The sequence below is a fragment of the Siphateles boraxobius genome, unplaced genomic scaffold, assembly GCF_051911475.1.
Source record: "Siphateles boraxobius isolate OS27281-9 unplaced genomic scaffold, OSU_SipBor_1 39, whole genome shotgun sequence".
In the NCBI taxonomy this organism is placed as follows: Eukaryota; Metazoa; Chordata; class Actinopteri; order Cypriniformes; family Leuciscidae; genus Siphateles; species Siphateles boraxobius.
The window spans coordinates 4181775-4202210 of NW_027509019.1; the positions used below are offsets into that span (position 1 = coordinate 4181775).

At 42.4% G+C, this 20436-nt stretch overlaps 4 non-coding genes across 4 annotated transcripts; all 4 read right to left on the reverse strand.

Annotated features, from left to right (window-relative positions):
• Window positions 1-1293: 1293 nt before the first annotated feature.
• trnar-ccu (transfer RNA arginine (anticodon CCU)) lies at window positions 1294-1366 on the reverse strand. Its single transcript has one exon. It is a non-coding gene; the product is annotated as a tRNA-Arg (tRNA).
• Window positions 1367-8978: 7612 nt separating this feature from the next.
• trnar-ccu (transfer RNA arginine (anticodon CCU)) lies at window positions 8979-9051 on the reverse strand. The gene has a single exon. It is a non-coding gene; the product is annotated as a tRNA-Arg (tRNA).
• A 1184-nt stretch (window positions 9052-10235) lies between these two features.
• trnar-ccu (transfer RNA arginine (anticodon CCU)) lies at window positions 10236-10308 on the reverse strand. The gene has a single exon. It is a non-coding gene; the product is annotated as a tRNA-Arg (tRNA).
• A 2001-nt stretch (window positions 10309-12309) lies between these two features.
• trnar-ccu (transfer RNA arginine (anticodon CCU)) lies at window positions 12310-12382 on the reverse strand. Its single transcript has one exon. It is a non-coding gene; the product is annotated as a tRNA-Arg (tRNA).
• Between the last annotated feature and the right edge of the window lie 8054 nt (window positions 12383-20436).

Sequence of the window (20436 nt, forward strand, 5' to 3'; positions counted from 1 at the left end):
CTACTAATTGTCCTTCAGGTAGCTTAGTCAATGACGCATTTGAACAGGGCACACACACACAAACTCACAGAGTTTCTGAACGAACAAGCAGGATGTGGAAGTTGCTCTTTGTTTGGGATAAAACATATACATAAGTGAAGCAGTCTTAGCAGAGGATGGTTTCGATCCATCGACCTCTGGGTTATGGGCCCAGCACGCTTCCGCTGCGCCACTCTGCTGTAATCCACATTAGATCGGAAACAAACCCACAATTCCTGTCTTAGGAGGCCAGTGCCTTATCCATTAGGCCACCGGGGCTGTGAAAGACCTTGGCTTTAGTGACAACAACATCATTGGCATTTAAACAAGGCCAGCACACAAAGTAATCTGGATGAACGACTACTTCGACAGGCCACTGGGACACGATTCGCTTGGCCTACTAATTGTCCTTCAGGTAGCTTAGTCAATGACGCATTTGAACAGGGCACACACACACAAACTCACAGATTTTCTGAAAGAACAAGCAGGATGTGGAAGTTGCTCTTTGTTTGGGATGAAACATGTCCATAAGTAAAGCATTCTTAGCAGAGGATGGTTTCGATCCATCGACCTCTGGGTTATGGGCCCAGCACGCTTCCGCTGCGCCACTCTGCTGTTATCCATATCAGATCGGAAACGAACCCACAATTCCTGTCTTAGGAGGCCAGTGCCTTATCCATTAGGCCACCAGGGCTGTGAAAGACCTTGGCTTTAGTGACAACAACATCATTGGCATTTAAACAAGGCCAGCACACAAAGTAATCCGGATGAACGACTACTTCGACAGGCCATTTGGACAAGATTCGCTTGCCCTACTAATTGTCCTTAAGGTAGCTTAGTCAATGACGCATTTGAACAGGGTATACACACACAAACTCACAGATTTTCTGAAACGAACAAGCAGGATGTGGAAGTTGCTCTTTGTTTGGGATAAAACATGTACATAAGTGACAAAAACATCATTGGCATGTAAACAAGGCCAGCACACAAATTAATCCGGATGAACAATTACTTAGACAGGCCACTGGGACACGATTCGCTTGCCCTACTAATTGTCCATCTCATTCACGTGACTTAGTCAATGAGGAGTTTGAACAGGGCATGCACACACAAACAGACAGATTTTCTGAACGAACAAGCAGGATGTGGAAGTTGCTCTATGTTTGGGATAAAACCTGTACATAAGTAAAGCAGTCTTAGGAGAGGATGGTTTCGATCCATCGACCTCTGGGTTATGGGCCCAGCACGCTTCCGCTGCGCCACTCTGCTGTAAACCACCCCAGATGGGACTCGAACCCACAATCCCTGGCTTAGGAGGCCAGTGCCTTATCCATTAGGCCACTGGGGCTGTGAAAGACCTTGGCTTTAGTGACAACAACATCATTGGCATTTAAACAAGGCCAGACACAAAGTAATCCGGATGAACGACTACTTCGACAGGCCATTGGGACAAGATTCGCTTGCCCTACTAATTGTCCTTCAGGTAGCTTAGTCAATGACGCATTTGAACAGGGTATACACACACAAACTCACAGATTTTCTGAAACGAACAAGCAGGATGTGGAAGTTGCTCTTTGTTTGGGATAAAACATGTACATAAGTGACAAAAACATCATTGGCATTGGAATACTTGCTCACTCGAATGTCACTTCACAGCGTCATCAGTAGCGCTCAAAGGATCTTCCCTTATGTTGTTGAAGCTTGTTTATTTAAGAAATTCATAATGAATAATAATAAAGCAAGATACCCTCCTGAAATATGTGAGATGTGTGGTTTATATAAACTGCAAAGGTAAAGTATAAATTCAAATTATTATGACCGATGTCAAGGGGGAGGAGAATGTATACACTGTAAAGAGATTGCTGTAAATTTTACAGTAACTTACTGGCAGCTGGATGCCAGTAATATACTGTAAAATGTTTTACAGTATTATTACTGTATTTTCACTTACAGTATACTGTACCTTTACTGTATTTTCACTTACAGTACTGTACCTTTACTGTATTTCCACTTACAGTATACTGTACCTTTACTGTATTTGGATTTACAGTAATATTACCGTATTGTCATTTACAGTATTAGTATTGAGTTTTTTTTTTTTTTTTTTTTTACATGTTTACCCCACCCCCAAAAATTACAACAACTCATGAACATTTGTCCTTATAATATTCTTTTTGATCGTTGAACATTTTGTTTTTAGAAGTACAAATTACAAATCTTGACCTCAATAGCTGAAGAAAAAAAAAGGCACAATCACCAAAGTCCATAGAACTTATCTCCTGGGGACCATTTATATCTGTAGCATGGCAATAAGGTACACACACTGAAAACCAAAACAGGCCTTAAAATAATAAAATACAATAAAAGTCAGTTTGTGTTGTTACATTTCAGTAATTTTGCCAGTCAAAGTTGACAAGCCCTCTGATGAGAAACACTGAGGGGTTCAGGCTGATGCTTTTTTGGATCTTTCCAGATTTCCATCTGCTCTGTGCCTTTAGTGTTTGGTGCCATCAGGGTTAATTCTCAGAATAAACCTGCAAGCACAAAGGGGGAAAAAATACATTAATTTTGAGAGGGGTATTGTCAGAATTTGCCCTAACTCTCAAACTTGATGCTGCATGTACTTTTATGTTGATAAAAGCAAAACATCTGATTCTGAATGCACCTAGAGGGATGGTACATAATTAACTCATAATCCATTACATTCAAATAATTTAAGCTTCATTCCTTTACAATACATTCCTGTGTAGCTTAAACAGCAGAGAAAGATGCAAGAATGCTGAAACAATGAGTTTGACTTCCAGGGAATGGATAACTTAATATTAGGAACACACCACCTATTTTTTGAAACAGGAGGTTTTCACCGTCTCCCCTATATTTAGATAGATGGGCAAACGCATTTTTGTCTCATTGTCTTAGTCTGGAAGTGCCACCGCTAGCTTAGCTAAGCATAATAAATTGGAACCCTTTGTTGCCGGATAGCATGTTGTGAGTAAAAGCGATTAAAAAAAACTCAATTACTTCTTGTGGCCTGCGTATTCACAACAAGTACAAATAGCAATGCAGATTAAGACTAGGCGATCTCCTAGGCAGAGATTGACTTGGGACGAAGCACAGGTGAAGCACTGCTACTTGGGCACAGATATCACGCAACACCTGAAACCACCCAACTTCCTTCAACATACCGGCGTGAATATTAGCTGGCTATTTTTCCTACAGTAGACACAGTGAATGGCGATAAACATGGCGGTTTTTGTGAGAGACGAAGAGGGTGACTTCTCAGACAGTCAAGATCCAGAACCATACCTCTACGAACCAGAGTTTTCAGAAGAGGAGCTGCATGCTTTGGAAATAGAACGACAGGAGGAGGAGGTTGCGATCGCTCAACAGCCTGAGGACGTGAGGATGAGAGCTGACACGAACTGGTGGTGTGAGTGTGGGGAAATATGCCAGCCTATGCCGACTGAAATAGAGTATCTGTGCTGTGGCGAGTGGGACAAGGTACTGCCATCGATGACCAGGCTCAACGTGTCAGATCAAGATGAGGTACCCGCAGTTGTGTCTCAGCTACCGAGGATTTCTCTGCGTTGATCCATTCTGCAGTCCTCAACTTTTTTGAGAAGTCATCCTCTTCGTCTCTCACAAATCCGCCATATTCATCGCCATTCACTATGTCTACTGTAGGAAAAATAGCTAACTAATATTCACGCCGGTATGTTGACGGAAGTTGGGGGATTTCAGGTGTTGCGTGATATCTCTGCGCCCAAGTAGCAGTGCTTCACCTGTGCTTCACCGCAATATAGTCCCAAGTCAATATCTGCCTAGGAAATCGCCTAGTCTTAAAGGAACACACATTTTTGGGACTTTAGCTTATTCACCGTATCCCCCAGAGTTAGATAAGTCCATACATACCTTTTTCATCTCCGTAACTCTGTCTGACGCACCCACCGCTAGCCTAGCTAAGCACAAATACTGGAGGTAAACGGCTCCAGCTAGCATACTGCTCCCAATAAGTGACAAAATAACGCAGCATTTTCCTATTTACATATTGTGATTTGTATAGTCACAGTGTGTGCAAATAACAAGGTGACATGAGACACAGCCATCTTTTAACCATAAAAATACTGGGAACTATATTCTCAGAAGGCGAAGCACTGCTACTTCTGTAGAGTGATTTGCTTGCAGCACCTGAGAAGCCCCGTGGTGAGGAGCTCAGAGTTGCGGTAATCATTCAGCCCAAGTAGCAGTGCTTTGCCTTCTGAGAATATATTTCCCAGTATTTATATGGTTAAAAGATGGCTGTGTCTCATATGACCTTTTTATTTGTACACGCTGTGACTATACAAATCACAACATGTAAATAGGAAAATGTTGGTGTTATTTTATTACTTATTGGGATTAGTATGCTAGCTGAAGCTATTTACATCCAGTCTCTGGGCTAAGCTACTGTAGGCTAGTGGTGGGTGCGTCAGACAGAGTTACAGCACACACGGAGATGAAAAATGTATGAATGACTTATCTCACTCTGGGGGATACGGTGAATAAGCTAAAGGGGGGGGTCCCTTTTACTCAGGACATGCTATCCGGACATGCTATCCGGCGGCGCTGCCAAGCGCGAATAGAGCATAAAATTCTCATCTACCTCATCTAATTGGACGCTTGAACATTTTGAATCCAAAGCGAAATTGACAAGCGTAAAAAGCAAGCGTTTGAAGCGAAATTGACGCGCGTCCGAGGCGAAATCCGCTTTTTGTGGGAGGGGCAAGTGCTAGACGGTTGTCTGTTTGCAAGATGGCTGATGTTGATTGACTTCTAGACGTGCATAATTGCGTCTTTACATTGACTTAAAGGGGTGGTTCGGAATTTTGGACATCGGGGCTCATTTCCAAGTGAGCCTTAGTGTTATTTATCGGTGGAGACAGTTTTCAAAAAATTTCATCCAGTCGTTCAAGTTGCATAGTTCGCCAGTGCTAGGGAAGCGCGAGTCAACGGTATCTGCTAGCCTGCCATTAAAAACAGTTTTACCCACTCCACAGTACACTAAAAGCAAATAAATTATAACGCCAGACTGTCGATGTAAATGTCTGTTGAGAGAATAATGTTAGAAATCAAACTACTCTTGCATCTCAATGATCTCATTACATTTACAGGAACTAGTTTCTCAGCAGCGGCGGAATTTTACTTTGCTCCGGTTAGTAGTACTGCGCCGAAAAGTAAACACAGAACAGCTTCTGTAGTGATGAGTGTCAGCGGCAGGTAAATAGTGGACCGGCGTGCTCGGTTGCCTAGGTAACTTAATATCACTCCGCCGCTGCTGTAGACTGTGCTAATAAATACAGGGAACAAAGTATAACTATTGCAATACGATGAAAGGGTAATTTGATTTCTAACATTATTCTCTCAACAGACATTTACATCGACAGTCTGGCGTTATAATTTATTTGCTTTTGGTGTACTGTGGAGTGGGTAAAACGGTTTTTAATGGCAGGCTAGCAGATACCGTTGACTCGCGCTAGCCTAGCACCGGCGAACTATGCAACTTGAACGACTAGCTGACATTTTTTGAAAACTGTCTCCACTGATAAATAACACTAAGGCTCACTTGGATGTTCTATTCACGTTTGGTGTGAACGCACCATAAGACAATGCATGCACTGAGACAAAAATGCGTTTGCCCACTTATCTAAATATAGGGGAGACAGTGAAAAACCCCTATTTAAAAAAACGGTAGCGTGTTCCTTTAAACTTAAATACAATGTAAGTTGCTTTGGATAAAAGTGTCTGCCAAATGAATGAATGTAAATGTAATGTAAAAAATATATATATTTTGGGTTACCTAATTCTGCATTTGACGAAATGGACAGCTAATGCTGAACCAGAGTCTGTTAGCTGGATGATGATTCTGCCCTTCATAGTCAGCATCCATGTTTTTGCTTAGAGAACAGACTCTCCTGAAACAGACAAAGTCACAGCAGCCTTTTAGTGATATTATAGTTCACAGAAATAAAATACAATAACAGAACTTGTTACTAACAACAACGACATGAGGGGTAAAGATGATGTAAGATATGATGTTGTATGGTGTTTATAGTTTTTAATAAATGAAACAACATTTAAAATATTAGTTAGCAAAATTTTGCTATATTGATAATGGTATATTGCTAACCCTTTCCTCCTCCTCCTCAAATGTCAACCTCTGTGTTTTAGTGGAGAGCGTCAGCAGTAATGTACAGTCCGGAGGGAATGGCTTCTGCAAATTCAAAATAAAGAACAGAAACTGATGGACGATTATTTAAAAGCACTTTAACTCTGCTGCCTGGTAAACCCGTTTTCTCCCCTTCCGTTGGTTTCATCGGCAGTTAATTATATTATGTTTGCCTGCTTAACTAACGCATACTTCAGCTAATTTAGTTGATGTCATGTTACTCACCTGTAGATGTCATCACCATTACGACGGCAATCACAAGACTCCAAAACACACCTCCGACATTGCAGACATGATTCAGACCACAAACTTGAAAATAAAACAAAAGATGTAATTAACAATGGTGTGGCTGAAAGGGTTAGTTTACTTAAAAAATGAAAATTATGTATTCTCAGCCTCAACTTGTTCACAACCTGTATTAATTTATTTCTTGTGCTGTATACAAAAGATATTAAAAAAAAAACATGAGTAACCAAACAGTTTCTGGTCCCCATTGACATCCATAGTATTTTTTTATTATTATAGAAGTCAAACTGTTCCATTACCAACATTCTTCAAAATATCTTCTTTTTATGTTCAGAAGAAAACTTCATGCAGGTTTAGAACAACTTGTCGGCAAGTAATTATGACAGAATTTATTTTTGAGGTGCACTATTCCTTTAACTTATTTTTTCACGTTAGCTCACTGTGCACGTTGTTACATCTGCCTAACTAGCTAAATTGTGATAAATAGGGGACGGAACATACAAAAGTTATTATTTTTCTCTGTTTAATAAGTTTACTTCGGCTTATTTAGGTGAAGTTAACCTACCTGTTGATGTTATCACCGTTAAGACGGCAATGAAAAGGCTCCAACACACCTCCATCGTTGCAGACTGCAGACATTATACAGATCACAAACCTGAAAATAAATCAAAGCATATACTTGAAAATATTGTTTAAAAAAAACTCACTTAAACAAGGGGTTCGTCTATCTCACTTTACCTCAGTATTCCTCTGACTCTTTAACGTAAGCTCGCCAGGCGAAGTCGTCTGTTAGTAATGTTAACCGCAACGAACTAACGTTAACGTGTCGTGAAATACTGAGGTAAAGTGAGATAGACGAAACCCTTGTTTAAGTGAGTTTTTTTAAACAATATTTTCAAGTATATGCTTCGGCTTATTTAGGTGAAGTTAACCTACCTGTTGATGTTATCACCGTTAAGACGGCAATGAAAAGGCTCCAACACACCTCCATCGTTGCAGACTGCAGACATTATACAGATCACAAACCTGAAAATAAATCAAAGCATATACTTGAAAATATTGTTTAAAAAACCTCACTTAAACAAGGGTTTCGTCTATCTCACTTTACCTCAGTATTTCATGACACGTTAACGTTAGTTCGTTGCGGTTAACATTACTAACCGACGACTTCGCCTGGCGAGCTTACGTTAAAGAGGCAGAGGAATACACAAACGTTATTGTTATCGTTTTACTAAAAGAATATTTCGGATAACTTAGCTTAACGTTACTTACCAGTTAATATTATCACCGTGACGGATATCCGGCCGACAGTCAGGAAAAAAAGGCACCAAAAACCATTCCGACGAAAACAAAAAGTCAAATCATGTTAGTTTGCTGTTAACATAAATGACAACATTTGCAAATGTTTGTTTTACATACAATAGAAATAATATACTAACCTTTTTGGAGTTACCTGTACATCTTTTGTCCACATTAACTGCCACTTCAACCATACAGTCAAAAAAATTCAAAAGAAATCTCTCTTGCCATTGGTCAGTTCTTCGCGGGCAAGTTTACTACTGTAAATTGATTTACAGTAGAGAAGAATTACAGTAGTGACCATTTATTTTCCCATAATCCTTTGCTGTTTACAGTAACATACTGTATAAACATTTTACAGTATCTTACAGTACATATTACAGTAAAATACTGTTCAAATTACGGAAACCAGTTACAGTGTACGTGCGTCACGTTTAGTCAATAAAACACTTCCGCATAGGATACACCTGTGTATCCTTGCTCATAACTCCTCTGAAAGCCTCCTCACTCCTCGATCCTCGACTCCTCGCGGTGCAATTAGAGAATTGAGATGTCCTTCAAGATGGCTGTGCTTGATTGGTTTCCGGGTCATAGGATGGAGGACGGAGGAGCAAGGAGACGAGGAAGGATATTGAGAAGTACCCACAGATTTTCTGAACGAACAAGCAGGATGTGGAAGTTGCTCTTTGTTTGGGATAAAACATATACATAAGTGAAGCAGTCTTAGCAGAGGATGGTTTCGATCCATCGACCTCTGGGTTATGGGCCCAGCACGCTTCCGCTGTAATCCACACTAGATGGGAAACGAACCCAGAATTCCTGGCTTAGGAGAAGAGTGCCTTATCCATTAGGCCACCGGGGCTGTGAAAGACCTTGGCTTTAGTGACAACAACATCATTGGCATTTAAACAAGGCCAGCACACAAAGTAATCCGGATGAACAACTACTTTGACAGGCCACTGGGACACGATTCGCTTGCCCTACTAATTGTCCATCTCATTCAGGTGCCTTAGTCAATGAGGAGTTTGAACAGGGCATGCACACACAAACACACAGATTTTCTGAACGAACAAGCAGGATGTGGAAGTTGGTCTTTGATTGGGATAAAACATGTACATAAGTAAAGCAGTCTTAGCAGAGGATGGTTACGATCCATCGACCTCTGGGTTATGGGCCCAGCACGCTTCCGCTGCGCCACTCTGCTGTAAACCACCCCAGATGGGACTCGAACCCACAATCCCTGGCTTAGGAGGCCAGTGCCTTATCCATTAGGCCACCGGGGCTCTGAAAGACCTTGGCTTTAGTGACAACAACATCATTGGCATTTAAACAAGGCCAGCACACAAAGTAATCTGGATGAACGACTACTTCGACAGGCCATTGGGACACGATTCGCTTGCCCTACTAATTGTCCTTCAGGTAGCTTAGTCAATGACGCATTTGAACAGGGCACACACACACAAACTCAGAGATTTTCTGAACGAACAAGCAGGATGTGGAAGTTGCTCTGTGTTTGGGATAAAGCATGTACATAAGTGAAGCAGTCTTAGCAGAGGATGGTTTCAATCCATCGACCTCTGGGTTATGGGCCCAGCACGCTTCCGCTGCGCCACTCTTCTGTAATCCACATCAGATCGGAAACGAACCCACAATTCCTGTCTTATGAGGCCAGTGCCTTATCCATTAGGCCACCGGGGCTGTGAAAGACCTTGGCTTTAGTGACAACAACATCATTGGTATTTAAACAAGGCCAGCACACAAAGTAATCCGGATGAACAACTACTTCGACAGGCCACTGGGACACGATTTGCTTGCCCTACTATTTGTCTATCTCATTCACGTGGCTTAATCAATGAGGAGTTTGAACAGGGCATGCACACACAAACACACAGATTTTCTGAACGAACAAGCAGGATGTGGAATTTGCTCTTTGTTTGGGATGAAACATGTCCATAAGTAAAGCATTCTTAGCAGAGGATGGTTTCGATCCATCGACCTCTGGGTTATGGGCCCAGCACGCTTCCGCTGCGCCACTCTGCTGTAATCCACATCAGATCGGAAACGAACCCACAATTCCTGTCTTAGGAGGCCAGTGCCTTATCCATTAGGCCACTGGGGGTATGAAAGACCTTGGCTTAAGTGACAACAACAAAATTGGCATTTAAACAAGGCCAGCACACAAAGTAATCCGGATGAACAACTACTTCGACAGGCCACTGGGACACGATTCGCTTGCCCTACTAATTGTCCATCTCATTCAGGTGGCTTAGTCAATGAGGAGTTTGAACAGGGCATGCACACACAAACACACAGATTTTCTGAACGAACAAGCAGGATGTGGAAGTTGGTCTTTGATTGGGATATAACATTTACATAAATAAAGCAGTCTTAGCAGAGGATGGTTTCGATCCTTCGACCTCTGGGTTATGGGCCCAGCACGCTTCCGCTGCGCCACTCTGCTGTAAACCACCCCGGATGGGACTCGAACCCACAATCCCTGGCTTAGGAGGCCAGTGCCTTATCCATTAGGCCACCGGGGCTGTGAAAGACCTTGGCTTTAGTGACAACAACATCATTGGCATTTAAACAAGGTCAGCACACAAAGTAATCCGGATGAACAACTACTTCGACAGGCCACTGGGACAAGATTTCGCTTGCCCTACTAATTGTCCTTCAGGTAGCTTAGTCAATGACGCGTTTGAACAGGGTATACACACACAAACTCACAGATTTTCTGAAACGAACAAGCAGGATGTGGAAGTTGCTCTTTGTTTGGGATAAAACATGTACATAAGTGACAAAAACATCATTGGCATTTAAACAAGGCCAGAACACAAATTAATCCGGATGAACAATTACTTAGACAGGCCACTGGGACACGATTCGCTTGCCCTACTAATTGTCCATCTCATTCACGTGACTTAGTCAATGAGTAGTTTGAACAGGGCATGCACACACAAACACACAGATTTTCTGAACGAACAAGCAGGATGTGGAAGTTGCTCTTTGTTTGGGATAAAACATGTACATAAGTAAAGCATTCTTAGCAGAGGATGGTTTCGATCCATCGACCTCTGGGTTATGGGCCCAGCACGCTTCCGCTGCGCCACTCTGCTGTAAACCACCCAAGATGGGACTCGAACCCACAATTTCTGTCTTAGGAGGCCAGTCCCTTATCCATTAGGCCACCGGGGCTCTGAAAGACCTGTGTTCATGTGCCCCCATTACTTTGGCTTTAGTGACAACAACATCATTGGCATTTAAACAAGGCCAGCACACAAAGTAATCCAGATGAACGACTACTTCGTCAGGCCACTGGGACAAGATTTGCTTGCCCTACTAATTGTCCATCTCATTCAGGTGGTTTAGACAATGAGGAGTTTGAACAGGGCAAACACACAGATTTTCTGAACAAACAAGCAGGATGTGGAAGTTGCTCTTGTTGAAGACTTTATTATTTAGAAAACAAGTAATTTAGCTATATATTTGGACACAATTATTTCTTCTGTCTGTGACTTTGGATTTCTTCTGTGTATGTGAAAGACCTTGAATGGAATGTTGTTTGCTGCAGAAAATTCTATTCCGAGAGGTCACATGGTAAAAGACCTTTACCCAAAACTATCTATAGGGTGTGCTACCTTCTTTGGAAGAAGATTTATGTATATAACTCTGAACCAAAATATACTCGGGAGCGCGCTGGAAGGCCAGAGGGCCAGTGGGCCGGAGAGCCAGAGCGTTAGAGCGCCGTTCTATGGAACGGAATGGCGTTCGAAAATAAAGTCTAATTATTTCTGGCATCAAAGATCTCTGCGAAGTTATTTTTCGGAAAGATTGAAAACCACTTCACTCTTTGTTTGGGATAAAACATGTACATAAGTAAAGCAGTCTTAGCAGAGGATGGTTTCAATCCATCGACCTCTGGGTCATGGGCCCAGCACGCCTCCGCTGCGGCACTCTGCTGTAAACCAACCCAGATTGTTCTGAACGATCTAGCAGGATGGGGAAGTTGTTCTTTTTTTGGGATAAAACATATACATAAATAAAGCAGTCTTAGCAGAGGATGGTTTCGATCCATCGACCTCTGGGTTATGGGCCCAGCACGCTTCCGCTGCGCCACTCTGCTGTAATTCACACCAGATGGGAAACAAACCCAGAATTCCTGGCTTAGGAGAAGAGTGCCTTATCCATTAGGCCACCGGGGCTGTGAAAGACCTTGGCTTTGGTGACAACAACATCATTGGCATTTAAACAAGGCCAGCACACAAAGTAATCCGGATGAAAAACTACTTCGACAGGCCACTGGGACACGATTCGCTTGCCCTACTAATTGTCCATCTCATTCAGGTGGCTTAGTCAATGAGGAGTTTGAACAGGGCATGCACACACAAACACACAGATTTTCTGAACGAACAAGCAGGATGTGGAAGTTGGTCTTTGATTGGGATAAAACATGTACGTAAGTAAAGCAGTGGATGGTTTCGATCCATCGACCTCTGGGTTATGGGCGCAGCACGCTTCCACTGCGCCACTCTGCTGTAAACCACCCCAGATGGGACTCGAACCCAAAATCCCTGGCTTAGGAGGCCAGTGCCTTATCCATTAGGCCACCGGGGCTGTGAAAGACCTTGTCTTTAGTGACATTTAAACAAGGCCAGCACACAAAGTAATCTGGATGAACGACTACTTCGACAGGCCACTGGGACACGATTCGCTTGCCCTACTAATTGTCCTTCAGGTAGCTTAGTCAATGATGCATTTGAACAGGGCACACACACACAAACTCACAGATTTTCTGAACGAACAAGCAGGATGTGGAAGTTGCTCTGTGTTTGGGATGAAACATGTACATAAGTAAAGCAGTCTTAGCAGAGGATGGTTTCGATACATCGACCTCTGGGTTATGGACCCAGCACGCTTCCGCTGCGCCACTCTGCTGTAATCCACATCAGATCGGAAACGAACCCACAATTCCTGTCTTAGGAGGCCAGTGCCTTATCCATTAGGCCACCGGGGCTGTGAAAGACCTTGGCTTTAGTGACAACAACATCATTGGCATTTAAACAAGGCCAGCACACAAAGTAATCCGGATGAACAACTACTTCGACAGGCCACTGGGACACGATTTGCTTGCCCTACTATTTTTCTATCTCATTCACGTGGCTTAGTCAATGAGGAGTTTGAACAGGGCATGCACACACAAACACACAGATTTTCTGAACGAACAAGCAGGATGTGGAAGTTGCTCATTGTTTGGGATGAAACATGTCCATAAGTAAAGCATTCTTAGCAGAGGATGGTTTCGATCCATCGACCTCTGGGTTATGGGCCCAGCACGCTTCCGCTGCGCCACTCTGCTGTAATCCACATCAGATCGGAAACGAACCCACAATTCCTGTCTTAGGAGGCCAGTGCCTTATCCATTAGGCCACCGGGGCTGTGAAAGACCTTGGCTTTAGTGACAACAACATAATTGGCATTTAAACAAGGCCAGCACACAAAGTAATCCGGATGAACGACTACTTCGACAGGCCATTGGGACAAGATTCGCTTGCCCTACTAATTGTCCTTCAGGTAGCTTAGTCAATGACGCATTTGAACAGGGTATACACACACAAACTCACAGATTTTCTGAAACGAACAAGCAGGATGTGGAAGTTGCTCTTTGTTTGGGATAAAACATGTACATAAGTGACAAAAACATCATTGGCATTTAAACAAGGCCAGCACACAAATTAATCCGGATGAACAATTACTTAGACAGGCCACTGGGACACGATTCGCTTGCCCTACTAATTGTCCATCTCATTCACGTGACTTAGTCAATGAGGAGTTTGAACAGGGCATGCACACACAAACACACAGATTTTCTGAACGAACAAGCAGGATGTGGAAGTTGCTCTTTGTTTGGGATAAAACATGTACATAAGTAAAGCAGTCTTAGCAGAGGATGGTTTCGATCCATCGACCTCTGGGTTATGGGCCCAGCACGCTTCCGCTGCACCACTCTGCTGTAAACCACCCAAGATGGGACTCGAACCCACAATTTCTGTCTTAGGAGGCCAGTCCCTTATCCATTAGGCCACCGGGGCTGTGAAAGACCTGTGTTCATGTGCCCCCATTACTTTGGCTTTAGTGACAACAACATCATTGGCATTTAAACAAGGCCAGCACACAAAGTAATCCGGATGAACGACTACTTCGACAGGCCACTGGGACAAGATTCGCTTGCCCTACTAATTGTCCATCTCATTCAGGTGGCTTAGACAATGAGGAGTTTGAACAGGGCAAACACACAGATTTTCTGAACAAACAAGCAGGATGTGGAAGTTGCTCTTGTTGAAGATTTTATTATTTAGAAAACAAGTAATTTAGCTATATATTTGGACACAATTATTTCTTCTGTCTGTGACTTTGGATTTCTTCTGTGTATATGAAAGACCTTGAATGGAATGTTGTTTGCTGCAGAAAATTCTATTCCGAGAGGTCACATGGTAAAAGACCTTTACCCAAAACTATCTATAGGGTGTGCTACCTTCTTTGGAAGAAGATTTATGTATATAACTCTGAACCAAAATATACTCGGGAGCGCGCTGGAAGGCCAGAGGGCCAGTGGGCCGGAGAGCCAGAGCGTTAGAGCGCAGTTCTATGGAACGGAATGGCGTTCGAAAATAAAGTCTAATTATTTCTGGCATCAAAGATCTCTGCGAAGTTATTTTTCGGAAAGATTGAAAACCACTTCACTCTTTGTTTGGGATAAAACATGTACATAAGTAAAGCAGTCTTAGCAGAGGATGGTTTCGATCCATCGACCTCTGGGTCATGGGCCCAGCACGCCTCCGCTGCGGCACTCTGCTGTAAACCAACCCAGATTGTTCTGAACGAACTAGCAGGATGTGGAAGTTGTTCTTTTTTGGGATAAAACATGTACATAAATAAAGCAGTCTTAGCAGAGGATGGTTTCGATCCATCGACCTCTGGGTTATGGGCCCAGCACGCTTCCGCTGCGCCACTCTGCTGTAATCCACACCAGATGGGAAACGAACCCAGAATTCCTGGCTTAGGAGAAGAGTGCCTTATCCATTAGGCCACCGGGGCTGTGAAAGACCTTGGCTTTAGTGACAACAACATCATTGGCATTTAAACAAGACCAGCACACAAAGTAATCCGGATGAACGACTACTTCCACAGGCCATTGGGACAAGATTCGCTTGCCCTACTAATTGTCCTTCAGGTAGCTTAGTCAATGACGCATTTGAACAGGGTATACACACACAAACTCACAGATTTTCTGAAACGAACAAGCAGGATGTGGAAGTTGCTCTTTGTTTGGGATAAAACATATACATAAGTGAAGCAGTCTTAGCAGAGGATGGTTTCGATCCATCGACCTCAAGGTTATGGGCCCAGCACGCTTCCGTTGCGCCACTCTGCTGTAATCCACATCAGATCGGAAACGGACCCACAATTCCTGTTTTAGGAGGCCAGTGCCTTATCCATTAGGCCACCGGGGCTGTGAAAGACCTTGGCTTTAGTGACAACAACATGATTGGCATTTAAACAAGGCCAGCACACAAAGTAATCCGGATGAACAACTACCTGACAGGCCACTGGGACACGATTCGCTTGCCCTACTAATTGTCCATCTCATTCAGGTGCCTTAGTCAATGAGGAGTTTGAACAGGGCATGCACACACAAACACACAGATTTTCTGAACGAACAAGCAGGATGTGGAAGTTGGTCTTTGATTGGGATAAAACATGTACATAAGTAAAGCAGTCTTAGCAGATGATGGTTTCGATTCATCGACCTCTGGGTTATGGGCCCAGCACGCTTCCGCTGCGCCACTCTGCTGAACGACTACTTCGACAGGCCACTGGGACAAGATTCGCTTGCCCTACTAATTGTCCATCTCATTCAGGTGGCTTAGACAATGAGGAGTTTGAACAGGGCAAACACACAGATTTTCTGAACAAACAAGCAGGATGTGGAAGTTGCTCTTGTTGAAGATTTTATTATTTAGAAAACAAGTAATTTAGCTATATATTTGGACACAATTATTTCTTCTGTCTGTGACTTTGGATTTCCTCTGTGTATGTGAAAGACCTTGAATGGAATGTTGTTTGCTGCAGAAAATTCTATTCCGAGAAGTCACATGGTAAAAGACCTTTACCCAAAACTATCTATAGGGTGTGCTACCTTCTTTGGAAGAAGATTTATGTATATAACTCTGAACCAAAATATACTCGGGAGCGCGCTGGAAGGCCAGAGGGCCAGTGGGCCGGAGAGCCAGAGCGTTAGAGCGCCGTTCTATGGAACGGAACGGCGTTCGAAAATAAAGTCTAATTATTTCTGGCATCAAAGATCTCTGCGAAGTTATTTTTCGGAAAGATTGAAAACCACTTCACTCTTTGTTTGGGATAAAACATGTACATAAGTAAAGCAGTCTTAGCAGAGGATGGTTTTGATCCATCGACCTCTGGGTCATGGGCCCAGCACGCCTCCGCTGCGGCACTCTGCTGTAAACCAACCCAGATTGTTCTGAACGAACTAGCAGGATGTGGAAGTTGCTCTTTTTTTGGGATAAAACTGTGAAAGACCTTGGCTTTAGTGACAACAACATCATTGGCATTTAAACAAGGCCAGCACACAAAGTAATCCGGATGAACAACTACCTGACAGGCCACTGGGACACGATTCGCTTGCCCTACTAATTGTCCATCTCATTCAGGTGCCTTAGTCAATGAGGAGTTTGAACAGGGCATGCACACACAAACACACAGATTTTCTGAACGAACAAGCAGGATGTGGAAGTTGGTCTTTGATTGGGATAAAACATGTACATAAGTAAAGCAGTGGATGGTTTCGATCCATCGACCTCTGGGTTATGGGCCCAGCACGCTTCCGCTGCGCCACTCTGCTGTAAACCACCCCAGATGGGACTCGAACCCACAATCCCTGGCTTACAGCTGCCGAAGGATAGTCCGTCAAAATGGGGATAATGTTGAACAATGTTGAACGCCACAGCCAATCACGTCGACGCGCTATAACATTTGCAGCCAATTAGAGAGCGCCATTCTCGACATTATAACATTTGCAGCCAATCAGAGAGCGCCATTCTTGACCTTTTCCTTATCATTTTCGACATTTGACCAATCAGAGTACAAGGAAATGTCGATGGCACGTTTACGCTTAGCACCGCTAGGAGGAGGAGTCAGGAAGCTAGCCGAGTGTCAATCAAGTTGCCGAACTGAGCCGAAGGTGTACGAAGTAATGACATATCCTGAGGGGCGTGTCAGAGGTCAAAAAGTTCAGACGTCGAGCATCACTGTCACGGAGGTCAGGCATCATCATTTTAACGGAGGACTGCGAAACTTATTTTTCGGTAACTTTAACTGTATTTTCGGAAAATGTAATTTTATATTTGTATATAATTGTATATATTATAATTGTAAATATCGTGTGTGCTTTTTTTAAAGAAATAATTTGTATTATAGTAGTTTTGTTCAAAACGATATAACCTAACCGTTAGCCCCCCAGCAAAAAAAAAATGTCTGGCAAAAAATCCCATAAAGCCATGTCAGATACTGACTGGATTGCAAGGCTAAAAAAGTTTGCCAGCACAGGAGTTTGGCCATCAAATGAGGGTAACAGGCCAGCTCCTCGACAGAAAAAGTGGCATGACGTGTACCAAAGGGTGAGTGTGCTTTTGTCACCTTTGCATGATGTAATAATTGTAATCCTAATCATTTAATTCAATGTCATCATTATTTATAGATATGTACGTAGATAATGTTGCAGGTATTTGAGATTTATGTTTATTTATGTAAAAAAAAAAACCTTTTTTTTGCACTGGGAGATTCAGAGATTTGAGGCAGTGGGGGTGGGGATGTTGAGTGAATGGATGTTTTTTTGAAGGTGTGAAATGTTCCTCTCTTGTTCTTTTAAAGGAGGATACAAACTTTACTCACTCTTTATCTCTAATTTTACAGTTTGTATCTCCCCTTCAAAGAACATGAATAAAAATAAATGACAGACTACAATAAATTAATGTGGCATTCATACTGATAAGTTAGAAATGCATGTATTCTATGTTATATGTGTGATAATGTTTACAGATTGAAAGATGTCCGATGCAGTCTCGCGGCCAGACAACCTTGCTCGGAGCGGTCCCAAAGTGCATATGTGGTTTTCACACTCAAAAGGTAACAATGTAAAGATGTAACTTGTATTTTTTTATATATGTATAATTTACTGAACAAATTCTTCTCGTTCAACAATTATTGTAGCTTATGTATTTTTGTGGTTGTCTTAAGCAGGCCACAGCCTCTATTGGACAAGCACCAAGGGTTGTTGAACAACAGTCTGCCGCTACTGGACCAGCACAGGAGGTCATGGCGCAGAGTCAGCGTCAGCTCCCACCCCAGCCTACTTCTAAAATTATACCAAGTTTGTCAAAGGTAATAACATTTTTTTTATATATATATAATTGCAGTTTTAATATACGTTTAGTATAAAGGTTTAAGTTCAGTGGAAATGGCTGGTATGTTTTTACACCTACCTGCCAGCTGTGACACCTTGTACAGGGGCGGCTGTAGTCTGCTTATTGGTCAGTTTCACTGTCTCAGGTTGGTTTAGATCAAGTAAAATGGTGAAAGAACAATGTAACCTATGTGATCTCTCTTTCTTCTCTGGGCTCTGCTCTTGCATTCTCCTCTTCCTCTCTAATTGGGCTTTGCCATTATGGGTTAAAGGACACTCGCGTCCTTCATGGCATCTCTCTTGATTTTTCCAACTGGCTACTGAAGCTACGTCTTTCATTCTGTATTTCTCAGGTAACATTCCACTTATGCACAATTAATTATACACGTATTATTAATTAAGTCATCATGAATCTGCTTTGTTGCCATTTCAAGGGTAACCTTCATTACTGTTAATAAACGCTTTCTCTTACAAACTATGTGCAAACTATTTTTGATTTTAAGTCATTTTTAAAAGGTACTTGTTAAATTACTATATACTCACATTCTAGCAATACCTTCCCACACATTTTTCTATTCTAACTGTGCTTATTTCAATCTGTATAAGTAGTAGAGTGTGGTAATACACAGACAAAAAAATAAGTTAAAGAAAGAAAGCAGGTCCTTTAGTTATATAATGAATGATAGGATCAATAGATATTTTCTCATTTTACATTTTATTATATTTTTGGCCAATGTGCTGTTACAATTCAATTTGTCTCTTCATTGAAATTGTTTTGCCCTTTTTTAGTTTACCAAACCAAGATTTGGTGGGTCCCACATTGCTGCTGCAAAGCCAAATCTGAGTGTGGCTAGGAGACCATCTCAGGCTGTTGACCAACCCAGCGCAGCAGTGTCCAGTGCCCCTACACCAAGCACCACTGTCTCTGTAAGTACTGGCATAATCCACATTGCATTCTAAGACAAATTCCACATCTGTGCACTTTTTAGAAACTTGCATTCTAAGATACATTCCACATCTGTGCACTTTTTAGAAACATATTTTGTATTCCAGGAAACATCTCAGGCTGTTGACCAACCCAGCGCAGCAGTGTCCAGTGCCCCTACACCAAGCACCACTGTCTCTGTAAGTACTGGCATAATCCACATTGCATTCTAAGACAAATTCCACATCTGTGCACTTTTTAGAAACTTGCATTCTAAGATACATTCCGCATCTGTGCACTTTTTAGAAACATATTTTGTATTCCAGGAAACATCTCAGGCTGTTGACCAACCCAGCGCAGCAGTGTCCAGTGCCCCTACACCAAGCACCACTGTCTCTGTAAGTACTGGCATAATCCACATTGCATTCTAAGACACATTCCACATCTGTGCACTTTTTAGAAATATATTTTGTATGCAGGAAATCTTATCATAATGAATTAAGAGCAATAATATACAGTTTTCACACAATATGCAGTCAGTGAACACATTTCCACAATGCTTACATTTTCTCAACAGACAAGCTATACCTCCCAACAAAATTATGGATTGTTTTTGTAGTATTTACAAATGTTAACACACACCACCCCACAATAGCAAAAACAATATTCCAAACCTTAGATACAGTATAAAAACCTCGGCTTCTTCAATGATATCAGTTCAAAAACAATATATCTCAGCTGATAATAAACAAACAATTGAATAATTGACACACACCTGATTTATGTTGGGTAAATTGGGCCAACCATAGCTGATTCCAGTCTGGCTTAGACTCAGTGGCAGGGGTTATTTTTTTCTGTTACATTGACACTTATACATTAAAAGGAGGACTTTGAGGAGTGATGTTTTTGGAAACAGAAAAAGACAAACACTGTAATGTCTGGACGAGGAAGAGTAAGAGCAAGGGGCCCAGGGAGAAGAGCAGGCCCAGTGAGAGGTGCAGTGAGAGATGCAGTGAGATGTGCAGTGAGATGTGCAGTGACAGATGCAGTGAGAGATGCAGTGAGATGTGCAGTGAGATGTGCAGTGAGATGTGCAGTGAGAGATGCAGTGAGATGTGCAGTGAGAGATGCAGTGAGATGTGCAGTGAGAGGTGCAGTGAGAGGTGCAGTGAGAGGTGCAGTGAGAGGTGCTGTGAGATGTGCAGTGAGATGTGCAGTGAGATGTGCAGTGAGATGTGCAGTGAGATGTGCAGTGAGAGGTGC